Here is a 25,513-nt window from a genome sequence, read left to right on the forward strand (position 1 = left end):
GTCGGCGTAACGAATGCTCCTGATTCAGGAACCTCGTTACGCCGACTGCAGCCTAAGATATGCGTGGCATAAGGCTCTTACGCCACGCAGATTTTAGGCTGCATTCTTGCGATGGCCGCTAGGTGGCGTTCCCGTTGTTGCTCAGCGTATAGTATGCAAATTGCATACTAACGCCGATTCACAACGTTACGCGAGCCCTGTGTACGCAGTTTACGTCGTTTGCGTACGGCGGTTTTCGCGTAAGGCTGCCCCTGCTATTAGCAGGGGCAGCCAATGTTACGTATACCCGTCGTTCCCGCGTCACAAAATTTGAACTTTACGTAGTTTGCGTAAGTGAATCGTGAATGGCGCTGGACGCCATTCATGTTCACTTTGAAGCAAATGACGTCCTTGCGACGTCATTTGCCGCAATGCACGTCGGGAAAGTTTCCCGACGGAGCATGCGCTCTACGATCGGCGCGGGAACGCGCCTAATTTAAATGATTCCTGCCCCCTACGGGATCATTTAAATTGCGCGCGCTTACGCCGGGCATTTTGCTGGAGCGCCCACGCAATTTACGGAGCTACTGCTCCGTGAATCGCTGGTAGCATAGAAAATTTGCGGGGGCGCAAGGCAAAAACGTTGCCCTGCGCCTCCGTAAAAACTGCGCAAAGGTACCTGAATCTGCCCCAATGTTTACTTTTTGCTATAATAAATATCCCCAAAAAATATGTAAAAAAAAAAAAATTCTTTCTCAGTTTAGGCCGATACGTATTCTTCTACATATTTTTGATAAAAAATAAATTGCAATAAAGTGTATATTGATTGGTTTGCGCATATAGTTATAGCGTCTACAAAATAGGATAGATTTATGTCATTATTATTATTTTTAGGGTTGTCCCGATACCACTTTTTTAGGACTGAGTACAAGTACCGATACTTTTTTTCAAGTACTCGCCGATACCGAATACCGATACTTTTTTTTAAATGTGTCCCCAAATGCAGCCATGTCCCCCACAAATGCAGCCATGTCCCCCACATATTGCAGCCATGTCCCCCACATATGCAGCCATGTCCCCCACAGATGCAGCCATGTCCCCCACAGATGCAGCCATGTCCCCCACATATGCAGCCATGTCCCCCACATATGCAGCCATGTCCCCCACATATGCAGCCATGTCCCCCACATATGCAGCCATGTCCCCCACATATGCAGCCATGTCCCCCCCATATGCAGCCATGTCCCCCACATATGCAGCCATGCCCCCCACATATGCAGCCATGCCCCCCACATATGCAGCCATGTCCCCCCACATATGCAGCCATGTCCCCCATATATGCAGCCATGTCCCCCCACATATGCAGCCATGTCCCCCATATATGCAGCCATGTCTCCCCATACCTAGATGATGCCGCCGCCGCCTAGTTAATCAGCGTGCGGGGAACATTACAGCTTTCATTTAAATAGCTGTGTGTTCCCCGCCGCGCCGCGTATAGACACTCCCCCTTACTCGGGATTGGACGGGTGATCTGCACTTTGATAGACAGATCACCCGTCCAATCCCGAGCAAGGGGGAGTGTCTATACGCGGCGCGGCGGGGAACAGACAGCTATTCAAATGAAAGCTGTAATGTTCCCCGCACGCTGAATAACTAGGCGGCGGCGTTGCGGTATGCGGTGGCATTGCGGCGACGGCGGCGGGTAGTATCGGATCTGGCATTGGGGGCATTTGCGGGAGTACAAGTACTCCCGCAAATGCTCAGTATCGGTCCCGATACCGATACTGGTATCGGAACAACCCTAATTATTTTTATTAGTAATAGTAAAATAATGTGATTTTTATCGGGACTGCGAAATTGCGGCGGACAGATCAGACACTTTTGACACTATTTTGGGTCCATTGACATTTAGAGCTAAAAATAGCCACTGGTTACTGTATAAATGTCACTGGCAGGGAAAGGATTAAACACTAGAGGGCGATCAAGGCATTAAGTGTTCCCTCAGCGTGTTCTAACTGTGGGGGGGGGCTACCTAGGACATGACAGAGATCACTGCACCCGATGACAGTGAGCAGTAGATCCCTGTCATGTCACTAGGCAGAACAGGGAAATTCCTTGTGTTCTGCCTCTCCTCGTCGCAATTACGAGCCACCAGCAGACATCAAGTCCGCGGGACCCGCGTGTGCGCCCGCTAGCCTGGGATTACGAAGGGACATACGGGCACTCCCTTTTGCACACCCGTGCCATTCTGCTGATTAACATCGGTCTGGAAGCCCTGGTGTCCCGTTAACTGGGCTATTACACCCGGGGGGTTGTAAGGTCTGCCCGATCATGAAATCACTGTGGTTGGCTACTAAAGTGGTCACATTATCAGGGGGGGTCTGGTCCTGTCGGCTCCTGGTCATTACAAGAGACTGGGAGTAGCCTTGGACAGCGTGGTCACTATGCTCCATAGCCACCAACTACAGGACTCGGCCTCGCCCCCCCCGGCCCTCTCGTCATTGGAGTTGATTGACAGCAGTGCGAGCCAATGGCTGCACTGCTATCAATCTATCCAACGAAGAGCCGAGAAGCCCAGGTCGAGAAGCCAGCATGTTTATGATGCGGGACTTTCGAGGGCTCTGGTAAGTAAACGGGGGGGCTTGTAAACATCGGGTGTTTTTTCACCTTAATGCATAGGATGCATTAAAGGGGTTGTAAATATCTTTCTTTACCTTAGTGCAGTCCTCCTTCACTTACCTCATCCTTCCATTTTGCTTTTAAATGTCCTTATTTCTTCTGAGAAATCCTCACTTCCTGTTCTTCTGTCTGTAACTCCACACAGTAATGCGAGGCTTTCTCCCTGGTGTGGAGAAAGCCTCTTGAGGGGGGAGGGGGCGAGCAGGAGTGTCAGGACGCTCTCTACTTTGCAGATAGAGAAAGGAGCTGTGTGTGAGTGGGCATCCTGACACTCCTGCTCGCCCCCTCAAGAGGCTTTCTCCACACCAGGCAGAAAGCCCCGCATTACTGTGTGGAGTTACAGACAGAAGAACAGGAAGTGAGGATTTCTCAGAAGAAATAAGAATTTAAAAGCAAAATGGAAGGATGAGGTAAGTGAAGGAGGACTGCACTAAGGGAAAGGAAGCTATTTAGGGAAAATAAATTGTACTTTTACGTTTATTGGGGCAGATGAATATTTAAAGCTAAATATACAAGCAGGGCTGGACAAGGCGTGGGCAGAAGGGTCAGCCGCCCTGGGCACAGTTGTATACTGCAGGGATGGGAGTGTCGCCATTCTGACTATATGCCTGACAAGAGTAGTGACAGCAACATCACTACTCCTATCAGCTAAGCGCCGGGAGCAGTGAGGAGAGCAGTAGAGAGCCAGGCACGGCCTCAGTTTTTGTGATGACTCCACTCTTAATAAAAAGGGAGGGGGGGTGCGCAGCTCAATTGCAGGATTTTACCATCCCACAACCGCTAGCATGAGTGAGCCCTTATTGGCAGGATCGCCAAGTGAATATAATTAGAAAAAAGCTTGAAAAAAACCAAATGCAGCCACTATAATTAAGAAGTAGTAAGATGCAATAAATGACAGATTTAGATACACTTTAACCAAGGACTCTGTGTCTGGAATGTGGCCGGTTCCATAGCCTTGCCAATAAATTATGTAATTATACAAAACAATACAATTTATATTCAAGCTGCAGAGTTTGGAGTTGCATGGAGTAGAACTGTAATAGAATTATAAGATACCCACTGATTGAAGAACTTTAATTAAAAATCAAGACATTTCATGGATGAAGCAGCTGTTGAAATCACTCAGTATCACCAATTAATCTTCTTTTACCTCCTTTCCTTGCTATGGGAGAGAAACTAGTATGCAAATGAGCAGTTCCCTAATAATCAACACCCCTGATGTGTTCCTGATCGGGAAAAGGACTTCCATCATGGACTTCAGTTATATAAAAGATGGAGGGGGGATAGTTGCACACCGAGGTGAAAATGTCAAATGTCAAATGCCCATATAGGTCCTTCTGGGGGAGGTATAGGCATACCTGTTGTGTCCCTTTGGCAAGTTTTGTGTGGCACTTGGGGCCATGCAGATAATAATCTGTGTTTCCTTGTTCCCAGTCTCTGACAGCCTCCGGCAGCATGTCTGCAGTCTCTGACCATCTCTTGCATCATGTCTGCAGTTTCTGACCATCTCTTGTATCATATCTGCAGTCTCTGACCATCTCTTGTATCATGTCTGCAGTCTCTGAACAGCTTCTGTATTATTTCCACAGTCTCTGACCAGCTCTTGTATCATGCCTGCAGTCTCTAACCCTTTTTTGTATCATGTCTGCAGTCTCTGACCATCTCTTGTATCATGTCTGCAGTCTCTGAACAGCCTCTGTATTATTTCCACAGTCTCTGACCAGCTCTTGTATCATGCCTGCAGTCTCTAACTCTTTTTTGTATCATGTCTGCAGTCTCTGACCATCTCTTGTATCATGCCTGCAGTCTGTGACCATCTTACTGGAGAAATTACTGTTTAACATGGGAGTCTATGGAAGGGGTGCCCGGCTTTGAAAAATCGCTGCTCCCTGGCCGTAGGGCCCCCGGACAACAAACTTTGCACACTTGTAGAGGAAGAGAAGGACTGTATTTGTGCCAAGTTTGGGGTCCAGGGGTCCTATGACCGGCTGGTACCGGGTCCCCAAATTTACCGGAGAAATTACTGTTTAACATTTGAGTCTATGGAAGGGGTGCCCTAGTTTGAAAAGTTGGTGCTCCCCAGCCGTAGGTCCCCCAGACAGCAAACTTTTCACACGTGTATAGGAGAACTGGTGCTACATATGTGCCCAGTTTGGGGTCCAGGGGACCTACGACCGGCTGGTACCGAGTCCCCAAATTTACCGGAGAAATTACTGTTTAACATGGGAGTCTATGGAAGGGTTGCCCGGCTTTTAAAAATCGGTGCTCCCCAGGCCGTAGGGCCCCTGGACAACAAACTTTGCAAACTTGTAGAGGAAAAGTGGGGCTATATATGTGCTAAGTTTGGGGTCCAGGGGACCTATGACCGGCTGGTACCGGGTCCCCAAATTTACCAGAGAAATTGCTGTTTAACATGGGAGTCTATGGAAGGGTTGCCCGGCTTTGAAAAATCAGTGCTCCCCGGCCGTAGAGTCCCCGGACAACAAACTTTGCACACTTATAGAGAAAGAGTGGGGCTATATGTGTGCCAAGTTTGGGGTCCAGGGGACCTACAGCCGGCTAGTACCGGGTCCCCAAAGTCCGAGAGATCAGGTGCAAAAAGGTGACTCGAGTATAAGCCGAGGGGGGCATTTTCAGCACCAAAAAATGTGCTGAAAAACTCGGCTTATACGCGAGTATATACAGTATTTGGGTGGGTTTATTTTATCATCAGATGGTCCTAAACGTGAGCAGGAACCCTCGTGATTCCAAGCAAGCCTATATGGTTTTAGTGGGTCAGAATCGATTGTACGAAAGATTGTTATCTTCTCTGCAAGATGCAAAAGCAAATGGCATAATCAGCTATTCTTATGGTTTACTCGCGGTACGGCCGAATTTGGTGTTGAGCCCAAAGTTCTCCCTGACAGTATCATTATTAAGTAATTAAGTAATAACTCAGGATCTGGAGTAAATCGTGTTTCCCAGAAGTTCCCTCTTTCACATGCGTTATGCGCTGTCATGGGTGTGAAATGGTTGCAGAGAGGAGCAGCTTTGAGCTGCGGAGTCATCGCGTTCGGCACTTAGGATAATGGAAAAGGAATTGAAGGGATTCCTGGAGAGCCACAGCTGAATTATGGCCGACTTCCACTTCCTTGGAGCCAATCCAGTGTGCCAGGTGTGACTGGCGATCCGGGATTCTTGGAAAGAGATACAAGCAACGGAATGTTCTACAAAACAAAGACGTCCTCTGAAATGAGGTTCCAGAACAATACAACGCACTAGAAAGGAATTCTATTAATATACTTAATTAATCCACCAAAATAACACCGTATAATTCAAAGTCACACCTGGAGTGCGGCTGGCCGTGCCAACACACGTTAAGAGCTCTCTATAAACCTCCATACAATAATATCAGGTGATGTGAAGCCTCGTACACATGATCAGTCCATCCGATGAAAATGGACCGTTTTCATAGGTTAACCGATGAAGCTGACTGATGGTCCGTCACGCCTACACACCAACGGTTAAAAAACTGATCGTGTCAGAACGCGGTGACGTAAAACACAATGACGTGCTGAAAAAAAGTTCAATGCTTCCAAGCATGCGTCGACTTGATTCTGAGCATGCGTGGATTTTTAACCGATGGTTGTGCCTACTAAAGATCAGTTTTGACCTATCGGTTAGGAATCCATAGGTTAAATTTAAAGCAAGTTGGCTTTTTTTTAACCAATGGTTAAATAACCTATGGGGCCCACACACGATCGGGTTTGACCGATGAAAACGGTCCATCAGACCGTTGTCCTCTGGTTAACCTATCGTGTGTACGAGGCCTAAGTCATTGTATTAAAATTTTAAACGGCAGCATCTTCAGCTGCTATAGTTAATGCTATTTGGGTGGGTTTATTTTTGCAACAGATGATGGTAAATGGCACAGAAATCCTTGTCCGCAGTCTCTGACCATCTCCTGTATCATGTCCACAGTCTCTGACCATCTCCTGTATCATCAGTCTCTGACCATCTCTTGTATCATGTCTGCAGTCTCTGACCATCTCCTGTATCATGTCCGCAGTCTCTGACCATCTCCTGTATCATGTCTGCAATCTCTGACTATCTCCTGTATCATGTCTGAAGTCTCTGACCATCTCCTGTATCATCAGTCTCGGACCATCTGACCATCTCATGTATCATGTCCACAGTCTCTGACCATCTCCTGCATCATGTCCGCAGTCTCTGACCATCTCCTGTATCATGTCCGCAGTCTCTGACCATCTCCTGCATCATGTCCGCAGTCTCTGACCATCTCCTGTATCATGTCCGCAGTCTCTGACCATCTCCTCTATCATGTCCACAGTCTCTGACCATCTCTTGTATCATGTCTGCAGTCTCTATCTCCTGTATCGTGTCTGCATTCTCTGACTATCTCCTGTATTATCAGTCTCTGACCATCTCCTGTATCATGTCTGCATTCTCTGACTATCTCCTGTATTATCAGTCTCTGACCATCTCCTGTATCATGTCCACAGTCTCTCACCATCTCTTGTATCAGTATGTACCAGAGCTGCCTGTAGTTCAGATTTAATCCCTCAACAAACACAAAGAAACAATCCTCTTCAGTATTATATATTGAAATCTAATTTCACATTTATAATGTATTTTTATCGCCTATGTGTTTGTATATGTTGATTGCCGTTTTCTATACCTGTACATCCGACAACGAGGAATCTTCCGCGCTCATGTCACCTCGCAAGCGGCGCTGACGCTGATCCGATTGGATGGGTTACTGACCTGTGGATATTGCTTACAATAAAACTAAACAGACGCATACATGAGATTTTCAGCTCCCGCTAAGCGTGTCACATTGTGTGAGTGTTAAAGCGACTTGTTACACAACACAGGAAACGGCGGCGGAAACGCAAACTAAATGTGCCCTGTGTATTTTTAGACCACGAGGGATTAACCATGTAGTCAAAGCAATAAAAATTAATAATGTATGGAATTTCGTTTTACTGGATTCTTGTGTATTGGTTGGTCCCCACTGCGATTTCTGAATGCACTTCTAAGTTGCAGTGGCGGCTGGTGCTCAAAAAAACCTTAAAAAAAAAAACATTAATTGCAACCTCACTGTGCCCCATCAAACGCAGCCACTGTGCCCCATCTAACGCAGCCACTGTGCCCCATCAAACGCAGCCACTGTGCCCCATCAAACGCAGCCACTGTGCCCCATCAAACGCAGCCACTGTGCCCATCAAACGCAGCCACTGTGCCCATCAAACGCAGCCACTGTGTCCCATCAAACGCAGCCACTGTGCCCCATCAAACGCAGCCACTGTGTCCATCAAACGCAGCCACTGTACCCCATCAAACGCAGCCACTGTGCCCCATCAAACGCAGCCAACGTTGCCCCATCAAACGCAGCCACTGTGTCCATCAAACGCAGCCACTGTGCCCCATCAAACGCAGCCAGTGTGCCCCATCAAACGCAGCCAATGTGCCCATCAAACGCAGCCACTGTGCCCATCAAACGCAGCCACTGTGCCCCATCAAACGCAGCCACTGTGCCCCATCAAACGTAGCCACTGTGCCCATCAAACGCAGCCACTGTGCCCATCGAACGCAGCCACTGTGCCCCATCAAACGCAGCCACTGTGCCCATCCAACGCAGTCACTGTGCCCCATCAAACGCAGCCACTGTGACCATCAAATGCAGCCACTGTGCCCCATCAAACGCAGCCACTGTGCCCCATCAAACGCAGCCACTGTGACCATCAAATGCAGCCACTGTGCCCCATTAAACGCAGCCACTGTGCCCCATCAAACGCAGCCACTGTGCCCATCAAACGCAGCCACTGTGCCCATGAATTGTAGTCACTGTGCCCATCAAATGCAGCCACTGTACTAACACAGCCACTGTGCCCATCAAAGGCAGCCACTGTACCCATCAAGGGCAGCCACTGTACCCATCAAACACAGCCACTGTGCCATATTAAACACAGCCACTGTGACCATCAATTGCAGTCACTGTGCCCATCAATTGCAGTCACTGAGCCAATCAATTGTAGCCACTGTGCCCATCAATTGTAGTCACTGTGCCCATCAAAGGCAACCAGTGTACCCATAAAAGGCAGCCACTGTACCCATCAAATGCTGCCACTGTACCCATCAAATGCCGCCTCTGTGCCCCATCAAATGCCGCCACTGTGCCCCATCAAATGCTGTCAATGTGCCCATCAAATATCGCCCAATATGCCCATCCAATGCCACCATTGTGCCCATCCAATGCTGCCACTGTGCCCATCCAATGCCACCACTGTGCCTATCAAATACTGCCCAATGTGCCCATCAAATGCCGCCGCTGTGCCCATTAAAAGTTGCCACTGTGAACCCCGTCCTTCGCCCGATCGCCGTCTGCCCGGCACTTACCCTATCTTGGTGGGGAATGCGTCTCCTCCCCTTCACTTGATTGGTGGCCTGTCGTTTCAGCCAATCAGGTGACAGGTAACACACCCTCCTTTCCTGATTGGCGGAGAGGCAGTTCATAGTCATTCGCTTTTCTGTCACACCTGGGCCGGTGACAATCTCCATAGAGAGCCGGCCACAATCTCCTGCTATTGCGAATTGGATGCGGGGAAATCGCACTAGTGTGAACCCGGCCTGATTTGACCCTAACCCTTCATCTAAGGCTAAATTAACCCCAAACAGTGGCCCAGATTCAAAGAGCAATTGCGCCTGCGTAACCATAGTTACGCAGCGCAATTGCTTACTTGCCCGGGCGTAACGAGTGTTCTGTATTCAGAAAGCTTGTTTCGCCAACTGCAGCCTAAGATATGCGTGGCATAAGGCTCTTATGCCCGCATATCTTAGGCTGCATTCTTGCGATGGCCGCTAGGGGGGCGTTCCGGTAGTGGTCAGCGTATAGTATGCAAATTGCATACTAACGCCGATTCATTACGCTACGCGAGCCCTGCGTACGCAGTTTACGTCGTTTGCGTACGTCGGTTTTTGCGTAAGGCTGCCCCTTCTAATAGCAGGGGCAGCCAATGCTAAAGTATACCCGTCGTTCCCGCGACGCGAAATTTGAAATTTACGTCGTTTGCGTAAGCTGGACGCCATTCACGTTCACTTTGAAGCAAATGACGTCCTTGCGACTTAATTTACCGCAATGCACTTTTGGGAAAGTTTTCCGACGGAGCATGCGCCCTACGCTCGGCGCGGGAACGCGCCTAATTTAAATGATTCCCGCCCCCTACGGGATCATTTAAATTGCGCGCGCTTACGCCGGGCATTTTGCCGGAGCGCACACGCAATTTACGGAGCTACTGCTCCGTGAATCGCGGGTAGCGCAGAAAATTTGCGGGGGCGCAGGGCAAAAACGGTGCCCTGCGCCTACGTAAAAAAAAGCACAAGGCTACCTGAATCTGGGCCAGTGCGCACTCACCTTACTGCCCACCAGCACCAGACCCCAACAAGACAACAAGGAATCTTCTGCCTATAAGGACAGTTTCCCTTCAAGATCAAGTGATTTTATTCCGAATTCATAAAGTTCTCTTTGATTGAAAGAGTTAATGTATTTCAGCCCGGCTTCTCGGGGGATCCGGCGCGGCATAATCTCCCCTGCTTTCTCTGTGTGGCTGCTGGCTGCTTCAAAGCAACGGCTTAATTAGCAAAAAAAAACACAGAGCTTTTTATGTTGACATTAATAATAAAAAATTAAGTTTGCAGCCCGCGTGTGTTTTAATTGCTGCTCACCAGATCCTCTGCGGATCCGACTAAATCTTGAAAAGAAAAAAAGTTTTGCATTCGCTGCTGGAACTGTGAATTCTCCGGAGAAGAGGGGCTGCGGGGAGCGGTTTGCACTGTTAATAGAGCGCCCTCCAGCAATAGCGAGGGGCAAAAAAAAAAAAAAGGAAGGGCGATGGAGGGTCCTTGCACACGGGGCCGCCTAGCAGGTGCCGATGCCGACCCACCGCCTGCAGCTTGTCGAAGTCTATGGAGTGCTGCGGCTGGATGGGGCTGTCTGCTGTACTGACTGGTGCCTGCGTTTAGGGCTTTATACGTTCAGAATGTAGAAAACCTGCATTTAGCGCCTTCATCCCCGAACACATACAACCCTAAATGCCGGGGATCAGGGCCGTCTTAATAGCATCATGGGCCCCTGGGCAAAGTAATAGCTCTGGGGCCCCTACAATGATGACAGTGCAGGTAAACAGACAATGGGGCAGATCCACGTAGATCGGCGCATTATTCCGTATCTAAGATACACTACGCCGCCGTAACTTTTTTTTTTTAATCCTCAAAGAATTTGCGCCGTTAGTTACGGCGGCGTAGTGTATCTTTGGCGGCGTAAAGGGCGCGGAATTCAAATGGCTGTGATGGGGGTGTGTTTTATGTAAATACGTTGTGACCCGACGTAAACAACGTTTTTTTTTAACGGCACATGCGCCGTCCGTGGGGGTATCCCAGTGCGCATGCTCGAAATTAAACCAAAAAAAAGCCAATGCTTCCGACGGTGACGCCATTCTACGCAAATCCCTATTCGCGAACGACTTACGCAAACGACGTAAAAAATTTGACGCAGGAACGACGGCCATACTTAACATTGAGTACGCCTCATAATAGCAGGGGTAACTATACGCCGGAAAAAGCCGAACGCAAACGACGTAAAAAAATGCGCCGGACGTACGTTCGTGGATCGCCGTAACTAGCTAATTTGCATACTCGACGCGGAATTCGACAGAAACGCCACCTAACGGCCGGCGGAAAAAATGCACCTAAGATCCGACGGTGTACTAAGACGTAGACCTGTCGGATCGATCCGAGATGCCGTCGTATCTTGTTTTGTAGATACAAAACAAAGATACGACGCGGGAAATTTAAAATTCCGCAGCGTATCAATAAATACGCCGGCGTAATTCTTTTGTGGATCTGCCCCAATAAACGTAAAGGTACAATTTATTTTCCCTAAATAGCTTCCTTTACCTTAGTGCAGTCCTCCTTCACTTACCTCATCCTTCCATTTTGCTTTTAAATGTCCTTATTTCTTCTGAGAAATCCTCACTTCCTGTTCTTCTGTCTGTAACTCCACACAGTAATGCGAGGCTTTCTCCCTGGTGTGGAGTGTCGTGCTCGCCCCCTCCCTTGGACTACGGGAGAGTCAGGACTCCCACTAACACACAGCTCCCTTCTCTATCTGCAACGTAGAGAGCGTCCTGACTCTCCTGCAGTCCAAGGGAGGGGGCGAGCACGACACTCCACACCAGGGAGAAAGCCTCACATTACTGTGTGGAGTTACAGACAGAAGAACAGGAAGTGAGGATTTCTCAGAAGAAATAAGGACATTTAAAAGCAAAATGGAAGGATGAGGTAAGTGAAGGAGGACGGCACTAAGGTAGAATAAATGGTACCTTTACAACCCCTTTAAAGCGGGAGTTCACCCAAAAATCAACTTTCTGCAGTTAGATCCAGCATACCGCTGACATCTGCAGTATGCTGCTGGTCTTTTTTTTTTGGTACTTATCGTTTTAGCAGTATTTCTTCTATGGCTCCGAGCGGGGATTACTTCCTGGTATAGGCGTTCCCGAAGACAAGTTGATTAACAGCCTTCGATAGCGCGTCACGGCTTCCGAAAATTCACACGAGTGACACTCGGCAATTTACGGCGCCTGCGCATGTCAGCTCTACACGGCAGGCGCAGGTGCCGTAAACAGCCAAGTGTCACCTCGGCTGTTTTCGGAAGCCGTGACGCGCTATCGAAGGCCGTCAATGAACTTGCTTTCCTTCAGGAACGCCCATTCCCCGAAGGATTCCCCGCTTAAGTACCAAAATAAAATAAAAAAGACCAGCATACTGCAGATGTCAGCAATATGCTGGATCTAACTGCAGAAAGTTGATTTTTGGGTGAACTCCCGCTTTAAGTAGGTAGGAGGCAGACTGCCTCCCCTTTGCATCCAGGGCTTCTTTTAGAAATCATGGGGCCCCCGTACAGCGTACCTGGCAGGGCCCCCCCCCCCCCCCTCAAATATATATAAAAACACAATAAATATGCTAAAAATCGTTTTTAGCGGACACACAGATAACAGAGAAGCTGTGTGAATTAGCCCTTTTATAAATACCGTAGTTTTCAAAATGTTTACTAAACCCCCTGAGCCATAATTGGCCAAAGCCACCCTGGCTTTGGCCAATTATGGCTCTCCGTTTTTTGCAAGCTGTGATTGGCCAAGCATGCGGGTCATAGTGCATGCTTGGCCAATCATCAGCCAGCGATGTGGCAGTGAATTATGGTCTGTGAAACGTAACTCAAATTTGGCGCGAACGACCCGTTTTGTTCGTATTTCGACGAACGATGGAACATACGATGTTCGAGTTGAACATGACTTGAATACGAAGCTCATCCCTAGTTTTCAGTTGCATCCTGTAATTGCCCCTCCTTCCCGCTGGTGTTTGGGCCCCCCTGTGTGCCCGGGCCCCCTACAGGAGGACTGGTGGTCCCCCCCTATCTGAGCGGTTATATCCAAATAGAGCCGCCAACCCACCCTGGACACGTGTGAATTCAGGGTCTGCGTTTTTGGGGAGTTTTAGCCGCATAGAAACTGCCCGCAGCTAATCGCCTCGTTTGTAGCCGCCGCAGCACAACAATACGCTAATTAAAAGGAAAAAAAGTTTAGGCATGTGGTTTGTTGTCACCCCTCCCCCTCCCTTTCCCCAGTTGGGTCTCAGATCTTCTTAATCCACAGAATAGAGCGTGCAATCTCCGTATGTAAACAGCAGAGAAGATAAGATATAAGAACATTGTATGCAGCCGCCACTAATGTGCTTTGGAGATGTTAATTCCACGTGTCTCTGGCTGTTTCTCATTATGATGTCTGAGCGCCGGCGTTTTATTGTCTGTGGAAAAATTGGACGATTGCGCAACCGCTGTCCTCACACAAATCTCCCTCGGTTTTCATTTAGATTCTTTTACATGATAACATCTTTATTTTTTTTAAACTGGGATTAATAGATTACTAAAGAGAAACAAGTGCGCAAAGTTTCTTAAAGGAAAAACGACGGCCCTTTGAGTTTTGAGATACTGAATGCGAATGTTACGAGTATAACCCTTTTCACCGCCAGAGACGTTTTTGGATTTTTTTTTTATTTTGCGCGCGTTTAAGAACGTATTTTATGCCTAAAGGGTTCCTTAAAACCCCCCCAACACATTATATATTAACCACTTCAATACCGGGCACTTTCCCCCCTTCCTGCCCAGGATGATTTTCAGCTTTCAGCACTGTCGCACTTTGAATGACAATTGCGCGGTCATGCTACACTGTACCCAAATGAAATTGTTATAATTTTCTTTCCACAAATAGAGCTTTCTTTTGGTGGTATTTGATCACCTCTGGGTTTTTATTTTTTGTTAAACAAACGATCGAAACGAAAAGATCGACATTTTTGAATAAAAACAAAAAGTTTTTCTTTATTTTTGTTTTCTCCTTCACTGACAGGCACTGATGAGGAGGCACTAATGGGCACTGATGAGGAGGCACTGATATGGCATTTTTAATAATATATTTTTTTTTAACTAGTAATGGCGGCGATCAGCGATTTTCATCGTGACTGCGACATTATGGCGGACACATCGGACACTTTTGACAGTATCTTGGGACCGTTGTCATTCATACAGCGAACAGTGCTATAAAAACGCACTGATTACTGTGTAATAAGGATGAGCTCTGGCGTGTTCACATAGAACACGTGCAGAGCCCGTCAGGAAGTGTGCACGGCGCTGTGCTAATAACAGTCAGGGAGACATTGTCCCGATGCTCGGCTGCAGGGATCGTGAAATGTCTCCCTGGCTGTGACTAGCGCAGCGCCGTGCACACTTCCTGGCGGGCTCTGCACGTGTACTATGCGAACACGCCAGAGCTCATCCTTACTGACACTGGCAGGGAAGAGGTTAAACACTAGGGCCCGGATTCAGAAAGCAGTTACGACGGCGTATCTCCAGATACGCCGTCGTAACTCTGAGTGCGGGCCGTCGCAGCTCGGCGTCTGATTCATAGAATCAGATACGCCTCAATGTTGCCTAGATACGAGCGGCGTAAGTCTCCTACGCCGTCGTATCTTAGGGTGCAATATTTACGCTGACCGCTAGGGGCGCTTCCCTAGACTTTTGCGTCGAATATGCAAATTAGGTAGATACGCCGATTCAGAAACGTACGTCCGCCCGGCGCATTTTTTTTACGTCGTTTACGTTAGGCTTTTTCCGGCGTAAAGTTACCCCTCATAAAGCAGGGGTAAGTCATGTTAGGTATGGACGTCGGAAACGAACGAACAGCGTCGTATTTTACGTCGTTTGCGTAAGTCGCTCGCGAATAGGGCTGTACGTGAGTTACGTTCACGTCGAAAGCATTGACAGTTTGCGGCGTAATTTGGAGCATGCGCACTTGGAAACGTTCAAGGACGGCGCATGCGCCGTTCGTAAAAAAAGGCAAATACATGGGGTCACAATTATTTAAATAAAACACGCCCACATCATCCACATTTGAATTAGGCGTGCTTACGCCGACACATTTACACTACGCCGCTGTAACTTAGGGCTCAAGTTCTTTCTGAATACGGAACTTGCGCCCTAAGTTACGGCGGCGCAATTGTATCTGAATCCGGGCCTAGGGGGACGATCAAGGGGTTAAGTGTGTCTTAGTCCCCATTCACATCTAGGCGTTTTGTCGCCTGTAGTGCGACGCCGCTGCCGCCAGAGGGATGAAAAGACATTGCCCTCTATGGAGATGGTTCACATCTCCACGCGGAAAGCCTGCCGCCTGCCACCTGAAAAAAGGTCCCAGACCTTTTTTTCAGGCGGCTTTCGGCGTTCGGGAACCATCTCCATAGAGGGGCACATCTAGGGGCACATCTAGGCGGACAATCGCGGCGTTTTGTCGCCGCAAATCGCGGTACAAAACGCTGCTATTTGCCGCCGTAATTTGCGGAATAAAACGCCGCAAATTTGTCTGCCTAGATGTGAATGGAGCCTTAGGGTGTGATTCTAACTGTTGGGGGGCTGGGCTACCACTGACATGTCAGCGATCACTGCTCCCAGTGACAGGGAGCAGACGATCAGTGTCCTGTCACTAGGCAGAACAGGAACATGCCTTGTTTACATAGGCATCTCCCTTTTCTGACGCTCCGTGTCATGATCGCGGGACACCGGCGGACATCGAGTCCAGGGGACCCACGGTCGCGGAGTACGCATTGGGCGCGCACAGCGGCAAATTCAAAGGGACATACAGGTTCGCCCACTTGCCTGTATGAGCCCTTCTGCCCGACGTACATCTGTGTGCGCTGCACGGCAAGCGGTTAAACTCTGGACATGGACCTCAGAGAAGTGGAGATCGGTGTGATTCCTTTCATTGTCTGATCTGATTGGAACAATGAAGTGCATTCAGGTGAATGGAATGACCTCCAGCCCAGGCGGTCAGCATTAGGAATATTCCAGATCTCCGGGGGAGAGGATGAAAGTTGCCGTCTTCCTGTGTGTTGCACTTTAGTGACGTTTCTGCAGCGGAAAGCAAGAAAAGGTTAGAAAATAATTCTCCCCTCCATAGATATACATTATATTTGTATTATAACCGTTATTATTTATATAGGAAGATGTCAGTGATCCCCTCCAACCTGCTGGCCTGATCACAGCACCCCCCAGTCTATACTGCACACCCGACCATAGTCCCCATAGTCCCTGGTTTTATTATGGTGCATTCATGTAAATGGGGGTCTAAAGCTTGGATAAAGGGAACCAACGTTCCCGGGATCACGCGGAATTATCGGTCTGGAAGTCAATAATGAGGATCTCAGGCAGGTGGAGTTTGTGTTGTTAGTATTGGGAGGCTTTCCAGCTTGTGGGACTGTGCCGTGCCCCTCATGTAGTCCAAGGCTTTCCGATGGTGAGGATCATGGAGGGTCTTGGCATTCAGTGACTCCCATGAAGACTAAGGATGAGCTCTGGCGTGTTCGCATGGTACACGTGCAGAGCCCGCCAGGAAGTCTGCACGGCGCTGCGCTAATCACAGCCAGGGAAACATTTCCCGATCTCTGCAGCCGAGCATCGGGACAATGTCTCCCTGGCTGTGATTAGCGCAGCGCAGACTTCCTGGCGGGCTCTGCACGTGTACTATGCGAACACGCTTGAGCTCATCCTTAATGAAGACCGGCGGTACCTCTCTGCTCTTATCCTCTGGAGGGGTGTCTGCTAGGGTGACCACGTGTCCCGGATTGCCCGGGACCGTTCCGCATTCTGCAGGTCTGTCCCGGGCACCTTCACTCTGGGACAATACAGTGTCCCAGAATGAAACTGACACAGGTCCCAGCATGAACCCCTCAGAGCTGAAGATGTGACCCCCCCCCCCCCCCAACTAGTGACGAACTACAGGGCCCAGTATGAACCCCTCAGAGCTGAAGATGTGACACCCCCCCAACTAGTGACGAACTACAGGTCCCAGTATGAACCCCTCAGAGCTGAAGATGTGACACCCCCCCCCCCAACTAGTGACGAACTACAGGGCCCAGCATGAACCCCTCAGAGCTGAAGATGTGACATCCCCCCAACTAGTGACGAACTACAGGTCCCAGCATGACCCCCCCAAAGCTGAAGATGTGACATCCCCCCAACTAGTGACGAACTACAGGGCCCAGCATGAACCCCTCAGAGCTTAAGATGTGACCCCCCCCCCAACTAGTGACAGACTACAGGGCCCAGCATGAACCCCTCAGAGCTTAAGATGTGACCCCCCCCCCCAACTAGTGACAGACTACAGGGCCCAGCATGAACCCCTCAGAGCTTAAGATGTGACACCCCCCCCCAACTAGTGACAGACTACAGGGCCCAGCATGAACCCCTCAGAGCTTAAGATGTGACCCCCCCCCCCCAACTAGTGACAAACTACAGGTCCCAGCATGAACATAAAACATAAAGTTTGGAAAAGTATATCTATAGCCAGAAATGTTTTTGTTTTGGACAATGGAAGAATTAAAGCCCCTGTTTGGGTTTTTTTTTTTTTTTGTGTTTTGCTGTCTTGTGTACCCATGGGGAAAATGCCCTTCACTTCCTGTTCCAAAGATGAAAGTTTAAAGAAATCTCCCAAATTCAAATAAATTCTCTTTTTTTTTTTTTTTTTTTTTTTGTCCTTGGAACTGGTGCCCCCCAATGATGGACTTACCCTTACCTTTTTGTTCCTCTAAAATTAAGGATTTTCCCTCTTGGTGACAATGGTCCTAGAGGGAGAATCTCCCCAATGGCAACACAGACAGAAAAATTAAATGTGACAGGGGGTCCAACCCACCTGGGTTTTCAAGGGTTGAAAAAGTCCGTGAGGAGGTGACATACTCCTCACTGCATGTCAAACGCCATCTGACGTGCAAACCACAGCAGATCGCTCTTCAGAGGGCTAACACTATTGTAATCAAGCCCTAATTACTTTCTTTTTATTTATTTATTTATATATATATATATATATATATATATATATATGTGTGTGTGTGTGTATGTATATTTCTGCAACACACAGATGCGAATAGAGCCTCAGGCCCAGATCCACGTAGCGCGGCGCATTTGTAAGTCCGGCGTAGTGTATCTCAGATACACTACGCCGCCGTAGCTTACAGCGTATTTCCCGTATCCACAAAGAATTTGCGCCGTAAGTTACGGCGGCGTAGTGTAAATGTGTCGGCGTAAGGGCGCGCAATTCAAATCACTAAGTTGTGGGCGTGTTTTATGTTAATACGTCTTGACCCCACGTAAATTACGTTTTTTTTTAACGGCGCATGCGCCGTCCGTGGGGGTATCCCAGTGCGCATGCTCCAAATTAACCCGCAACAAGCCAATGCTTTCGACGTGAACGTAATTCTACGCAAAGCCCTATTCGCGAACGTTTTACGCAAACAACGGAAAATGTGACGCTGGCCCGACGTCCATACTTAACATTGGCTACGCCTCACATAGCAGGGGTAACTTTACGCCGGAAAAAGCCTTACAGAAACAACGTAAAAAAATGCGCCGGACGTACGTTTGTGGATTGGCGTATCTAGCTAATTTGCATACTCGACGCGGAAATTGACGGAAGCGCCACCTAGCGGCCAGCGTAAATATGCACCTTAGATCCGACGGCGTACTAAGACGTACGCCAGTCGGATCTAGCCCAGCTTCAGGCGTATCTTGGTTTGTGGATACAAAACAAAGATACGCCGGAGCAAACTAGAAGTTACGTAACGCAAGCGTAACTGCTTTGTGGATCTGGCCCTCAGTTCCCATTGTAGGCAGGTGCATTCTATTTTGTCCACTGTAGGTGACAGCAGCATTGCAGTTGAAAGGGAAGTCAAGAGGAACTTGGTTTCTCTATGGTTTACTGGGTCACTGGGGAAGCTATCCAATTGGATCCTGCCACTTCATGTGACTCTGACAGCCATCTTGGGTCAGACAAAGCCTATTTAAGGCCATAGCTCCCAGGCTTGGCACACAGTTCGCATATAGGTAGTGTTGGGACAGGTCATCCATCTGGCAGGGAGAGGTTTCAGACTAGTAGGGAAAGGATAGGGACATGCCATCCTTCTTGAAGACCTCCTCAGTCTTATAGACCCCAGATCCCTCCATAAAGAGGACTTGTTACAGCAATAAAAGTGATATAAACAAAAAAAAATGTAAGTAACAGTGTAAAAATAAATCATAAAAAAAAAAGTTTAACTTTCCCCTGCCTCCGTGTGCTCACGTGCAAAGGCGAACGCACGCACGCATTAGTCCCGCACACCCACAAACAGCGATCGCCCCAAACATGTGAGGTATCACTGCGAACATCAGATCACAGGTTTTTAAAATGTCACCTATGGATAGTAAAATTTACGTTTTCGCCATTGCAAATCGCCCCCTAAAAAATTGCATTTCAAAAAACGCTGCGCAAATTACGTGCGACATGAAAAATTGTAGCACCCACCTATTTATTCTCTAGGGCTCTAAAACTAATATAAGGTTTGGGGTTCTAAGAAATTTTCCATTAACTACTTGCCGACCAGCTGCCGCAGTTCTACGGCGGCAGGTCGGCTCCCCTGCGCGAGAGCCCGTACTATAACGTTGGCTCTCTAAGCGGCTACTAGGGGCGCGCGCCCCCCCCCGCTCGTCCCTAACTCCCGTGCGTGTGCCTGGCGGGCGCGATCACCGCCGGGCACCCGCGATCGCTCGTTACAGAGTGAGGATCGGGAACTGTGTGTGTAAACACACAGCTCCCGGTCCTGTCAGGGAGAGAAATGCTGATCTTCTGTTTATACAATGAATGAACAGCGATCAGTCATTTCCCCTAGTGAGTCCACCCCCCCTACAGTTAGAACACACCCAGGGAACATACTTAACCCCTTCCCCGCCCCCTAGTGTTAACCCCTTCCCTGCCAGTGGCATTTTTATAGTAATCCAATGCATTTTTTTAGCACTGATCGCTATAAAAATGCCAATGGTCCCAAAAATGTGTCAAAAGTGTCCGAAGTGTCCGCCATAATGTCGCAGTACCGGAAAAAAAAATCGCTGATCGCCGCCATTACTAGTAAAAAAAAAAAATATTAATAAAAATGCCATAAAACTACCCCCTATTTTGTAAATGCTATAACTTCTTTTTTTGTTTTTTTACGAAAAATATGTAGAAGAATACGTATCGGCCTAAACTGAGGAAAAAAACAAATTTTTTATATATTTTAGGGGGATATTTATTATAGCAAAAAGTAAAAAATTTTCTTTTTTTTTTTTCAAAATTGTCGCTCTATTTTTGTTTATAGCGCAAAAACTAAAAACCTCAAAGGTGATCAAATACCACCAAAAGAAAGCTCTATTTGTGGGGATAAAAGGACGCCAATTTTGTTTAGGAGCCACGTTGCACGACCGCGAAATTGTCAGTTAAAGCGACGCAGTGCCGAATCGCAAAAAAGTGCTCTGGTCTTTTGACCAGCAATATGGTCCGGGGGTTAAGTGGTTAAAAAATACCGGGGCCAAGTGGTTACAATCCTCACCTGCTGGGGGTGGGGGGGGGGGGGCCAAAAAAAAAATAAAAGCGTATATTCCATTTGTTCTCTTTGAAGTTGAACATTACAGATGATGTACAAGGAGAGCTTTATGCAGTGATGTTGAGAAGGTCTGTTGTTGTTTTTGGAGCAGAATTCTAATAATTTGCAAGCTCTTGAGGCTAGTAACTGTTATTGAGGGCCTCTCTTCTTGTAAGCGGAGGTATTTTTCTTCGAGGTGTTTTGGAACGGAGCCCAGAACATTGCCGCAGACTCGGAACAAACACATTTTAGTGACATTATACCTGCCAGCTTCTGAAGAAAAGCACTGCAGTTTATGGGTCTCATTTACTAAAATGTGGCTCGTGGCTCTAGTGAAGAGAAGAGTCCGTCTCTGGGAGATTGATTATAAGCAGGGCTTTTTTTCAGCGGGAACGCGGGGCAACGCAGTTCCGGCACCTTTACCAATGAATATATGTAATGGCAATGGGTACCGGGGTATTCTGGCAGGAATCTATTTTTGTTTGGGGGGGTCTATTGTTGCTGGTTGGACAATTGATAAGGGAGGGGTCTATTGTTGCTGGCTGCTGGGAAATCTGTTGTTGTTCCTGGGGTGATATTTTGTAACAGGTGGTCTATTGTTGCTGGGGGATCTATTGTTGCTGTGGTGGGTCTAGTGTTGCGGTGGGTATCTATTATTGCTGGGGGTAAATTATTGTTGCTGGGGTGGGTCTAGTGTTGCTGGGGGTGTCTATTATTGCTTGGGGGATTTATTGTTGCTGGGGTGGGTCTAGTGTTGCTGGGGTGGGTCTAGTGTTGCTGGGGTGGGTCTAGTGTTGCTGGGGTGGGTCTAGTGTTGCTGGGGTGGGTCTAGTGTTGCCGGGGTGGGTCTAGTGTTGCCGGGGTTGGTCTAGTGTTGCCGGGGTTGGTCTAGTGTTGCCGGGGTGGGTCTAGTGTTGCCGGGGTGGGTCTAGTGTTGCCGGGGTGGGTCTAGTGTTGCCGGGGTGGGTCTAGTGTTGCCGGGGTTGGTCTAGTGTTGCCGGGGTTGGTCTAGTGTTGCCGGGGTTGGTCTAGTGTTGCCGGGGTTGGTCTAGTGTTGCTGGGGGATCTATTGTTGCTGTGGTGGGTCTAGTGTTGCGGTGGGTATCTATTATTGCTGGGGGTAAATTATTGTTGCTGGGGTGGGTCTAGTGTTGCTGGGGGTGTCTATTATTGCTTGGGGGATTTATTGTTGCTGGGGTGGGTCTAGTGTTGCTGGGGGTGTCTAGTATTGCTTGATTTATTGTTGCTGGGGTGGGTCTAGTGTTGCTGGGGTGGGTCTAGTGTTGCTGGGGTGGGTCTAGTGTTGCTGGGGTGGGTCTAGTGTTGCTGGGGTGGGTCTAGTGTTGCTGGGGTTGGTCTAGTGTTGCCGGGGTGGGTCTAGTGTTGCCGGGGTTGTTCTAGTGTTGCCGGGGTTGTTCTAGTGTTGCTGGGGTTGTTCTAGTGTTGCTGGGGTTGGTCTAGTGTTGCTGGGGTCGGTCTAGTGTTGCTGGGGTTGGTCTAGTGTTGCTGGGGTTGGTCTAGTGTTGCTGGGGTGGGTCTAGTGTTGCTGGGGTGGGTCTAGTGTTGCTGGGGTGGGTCTAGTGTTGCTGGGGTTGGTCTAGTGTTGCTGGGGTGGGTCTAGTGTTGCTGGGGTTGGTCTAGTGTTGCTGGGGTTGGTCTAGTGTTGCTGGGGTTGGTCTAGTGTTGCTGGGGTTGGTCTAGTGTTGCTGGGGTTGGTCTAGTGTTGCCTGGGGTTGGTCTAGTGTTGCTGGGGTTGGTCTAGTGTTGCTGGGGTTGGTCTAGTGTTGCCGGGGTTGGTCTAGTGTTGCCGGGGTTGGTCTAGTGTTGCCGGGGTTGTTCTAGTGTTGCTGGGGTTGTTCTAGTGTTGCTGGGGTTGTTCTAGTGTTGCTGGGGTTGTTCTAGTGTTGCTGGGGTTGGTCTAGTGTTGCTGGGGTTGGTCTAGTGTTGCTGGGGTTGGTCTAGTGTTGCTGGGGTTGGGTCTAGTGTTGCTGGGGTGGGTCTAGTGTTGCTGGGGTGGGTCTAGTGTTGCTGGGGTGGGTCTAGTGTTGCTGGGGTTGGTCTAGTGTTGCTGGGGTGGGTCTAGTGTTGCTGGGGTTGGTCTAGTGTTGCTGGGGTTGGTCTAGTGTTGCCGGGGTTGGTCTAGTGTTGCCGGGGTTGGTCTAGTGTTGCTGGGGTTGGTCTAGTGTTGCTGGGGTTGGTCTAGTGTTGCCTGGGGTTGGTCTAGTGTTGCTGGGGTTGGTCTAGTGTTGCTGGGGTTGGTCTAGTGTTGCCGGGGTTGGTCTAGTGTTGCCGGGGTTGGTCTAGTGTTGCCGGGGTTGTTCTAGTGTTGCTGGGGTTGTTCTAGTGTTGCTGGGGTTGTTCTAGTGTTGCTGGGGTTGTTCTAGTGTTGCTGGGGTTGTTCTAGTGTTGCTGGGGTTGTTCTAGTGTTGCCGGGGTTGTTCTAGTGTTGCTTGGGTTGTTCTAGTGTTGCTGGGGTTGTTCTAGTGTTGCTGGGGTGGGTCTAGTGTTGCTGGGGTTGTTCTAGTGTTGCTGGGGTTGTTCTAGTGTTGCTGGGGTGGGTCTAGTGTTGCTGGGGTTGTTCTAGTGTTGCTTGGGTTGTTCTAGTGTTGCTGGGGTTGTTCTAGTGTTGCTGGGGTTGGTCTAGTGTTGCCGGGGTTGTTCTAGTGTTGCCGGGGTTGGTCTAGTGTTGCTGGGGTTGGTCTAGTGTTGCTGGGGTTGGTCTAGTGTTGCCGGGGTTGGTCTAGTGTTGCCGGGGTTGTTCTAGTGTTGCTGGGGTTGTTCTAGTGTTGCTGGGGTTGTTCTAGTGTTGCTGGGGTTGTTCTAGTGTTGCTGGGGTTGTTCTAGTGTTGCTGGGGTTGTTCTAGTGTTGCCGGGGTTGTTCTAGTGTTGCTTGGGTTGTTCTAGTGTTGCTGGGGTTGTTCTAGTGTTGCTGGGGTGGGTCTAGTGTTGCTGGGGTTGTTCTAGTGTTGCTGGGGTTGTTCTAGTGTTGCTGGAGTTGTTCTAGTGTTGCTGGGGTTGGTCTAGTGTTGCTGGGGTTGTTCTAGTGTTGCTGGGGTTGTTCTAGTGTTGCTGGGGTTGGTCTAGTGTTGCTGGGGTTGGTCTAGTGTTGCTGGGGTTGTTCTAGTGTTGCTGGGGTTGTTCTAGTGTTGCTGGGGTTGTTCTAGTGTTGCTGGGGTTGGTCTAGTGTTGCTGGGGTTGGTCTAGTGTTGCTGGGGTTGTTCTAGTGTTGCTGGGGTTGGTCTAGTGTGGCTGGGGTTGGTCTAGTGTTGCTGGGGTTGTTCTAGTGTTGCTGGGGTTGTTCTAGTGTTGCTGGGGTTGTTCTAGTGTTGCTGGGGTTGTTCTAGTGTTGCTGGGGTTGTTCTAGTGTTGCTGGGGTTGGTCTAGTGTTGCTGGGGTTGTTCTAGTGTTGCTGGGGTTGGTCTAGTGTTGCTGGGGTTGGTCTAGTGTTGCTGGGGTTGTTCTAGTGTTGCTGGGGTTGTTCTAGTGTTGCTGGGGTTGTTCTAGTGTTGCTGGGGTTGGTCTAGTGTTGCTGGGGTTGGTCTAGTGTTGCTGGGGTTGGTCTAGTGTTGCTGGGGTGGGTCTAGTGTTGCTGGGGTGGGTCTAGTGTTGCTGGGGTGGGTCTAGTGTTGCTGGGGTGGGTCTAGTGTTGCTGGGGTGGGTCTAGTGTTGCTGGGGTGGGTCTAGTGTTGCCGGGGTGGGTCTAGTGTTGCCGGGGTGGGTCTAGTGTTGCTGGGGTTGTTCTAGTGTTGCTGGGGTTGGTCTAGTGTTGCTGGGGTTGGTCTAGTGTTGCTGGGGTTGGTCTAGTGTTGCTGGGGTTGGTCTAGTGTTGCCGGGGTTGGTCTAGTGTTGCCGGGGTTGTTCTAGTGTTGCTTGGGTTGTTCTAGTGTTGCTGGGGTTGTTCTAGTGTTGCTGGGGTGGGTCTAGTGTTGCTGGGGTTGTTCTAGTGTTGCTGGGGTTGTTCTAGTGTTGCTGGGGTGGGTCTAGTGTTGCTGGGGTTGTTCTAGTGTTGCTTGGGTTGTTCTAGTGTTGCTGGGGTTGTTCTAGTGTTGCTGGGGTTGGTCTAGTGTTGCCGGGGTTGTTCTAGTGTTGCCGGGGTTGGTCTAGTGTTGCTGGGTTGGTCTAGTGTTGCTGGGGTTGGTCTAGTGTTGCCGGGGTTGGTCTAGTGTTGCCGGGTTGTTCTAGTGTTGCTGGGGTTGTTCTAGTGTTGCTGGGGTTGTTCTAGTGTTGCTGGGGTTGTTCTAGTGTTGCTGGGGTTGTTCTAGTGTTGCTGGGGTTGTTCTAGTGTTGCCGGGGTTGTTCTAGTGTTGCTTGGGTTGTTCTAGTGTTGCTGGGTTGTTCTAGTGTTGCTGGGGTGGGTCTAGTGTTGCTGGGGTTGTTCTAGTGTTGCTGGGGTTGTTCTAGTGTTGCTGGAGTTGTTCTAGTGTTGCTGGGGTTGGTCTAGTGTTGCTGGGGTTGTTCTAGTGTTTGCTGGGGTTGTTCTAGTGTTGCTGGGGGTGGTCTAGTGTTGCTGGGGTTGGTCTAGTGTTGCTGGGGTTGTTCTAGTGTTGCTGGGGTTGTTCTAGTGTTGCTGGGGTTGTTCTAGTGTTGCTGGGGTTGGTCTAGTGTTGCTGGGGTTGGTCTAGTGTTGCTGGGGTTGTTCTAGTGTTGCTGGGGTTGGTCTAGTGTTGCTGGGGTTGGTCTAGTGTTGCTGGGGTTGTTCTAGTGTTGCTGGGGTTGTTCTAGTGTTGCTGGGGTTGTTCTAGTGTTGCTGGGGTTGTTCTAGTGTTGCTGGGGTTGTTCTAGTGTTGCTGGGGTGGGTCTAGTGTTGCTGGGGTTGTTCTAGTGTTGC

The sequence above is a fragment of the Rana temporaria genome, chromosome 7 (genome assembly GCF_905171775.1).
Source record: "Rana temporaria chromosome 7, aRanTem1.1, whole genome shotgun sequence".
Lineage (NCBI taxonomy): Eukaryota > Metazoa > Chordata > Amphibia > Anura > Ranidae > Rana > Rana temporaria.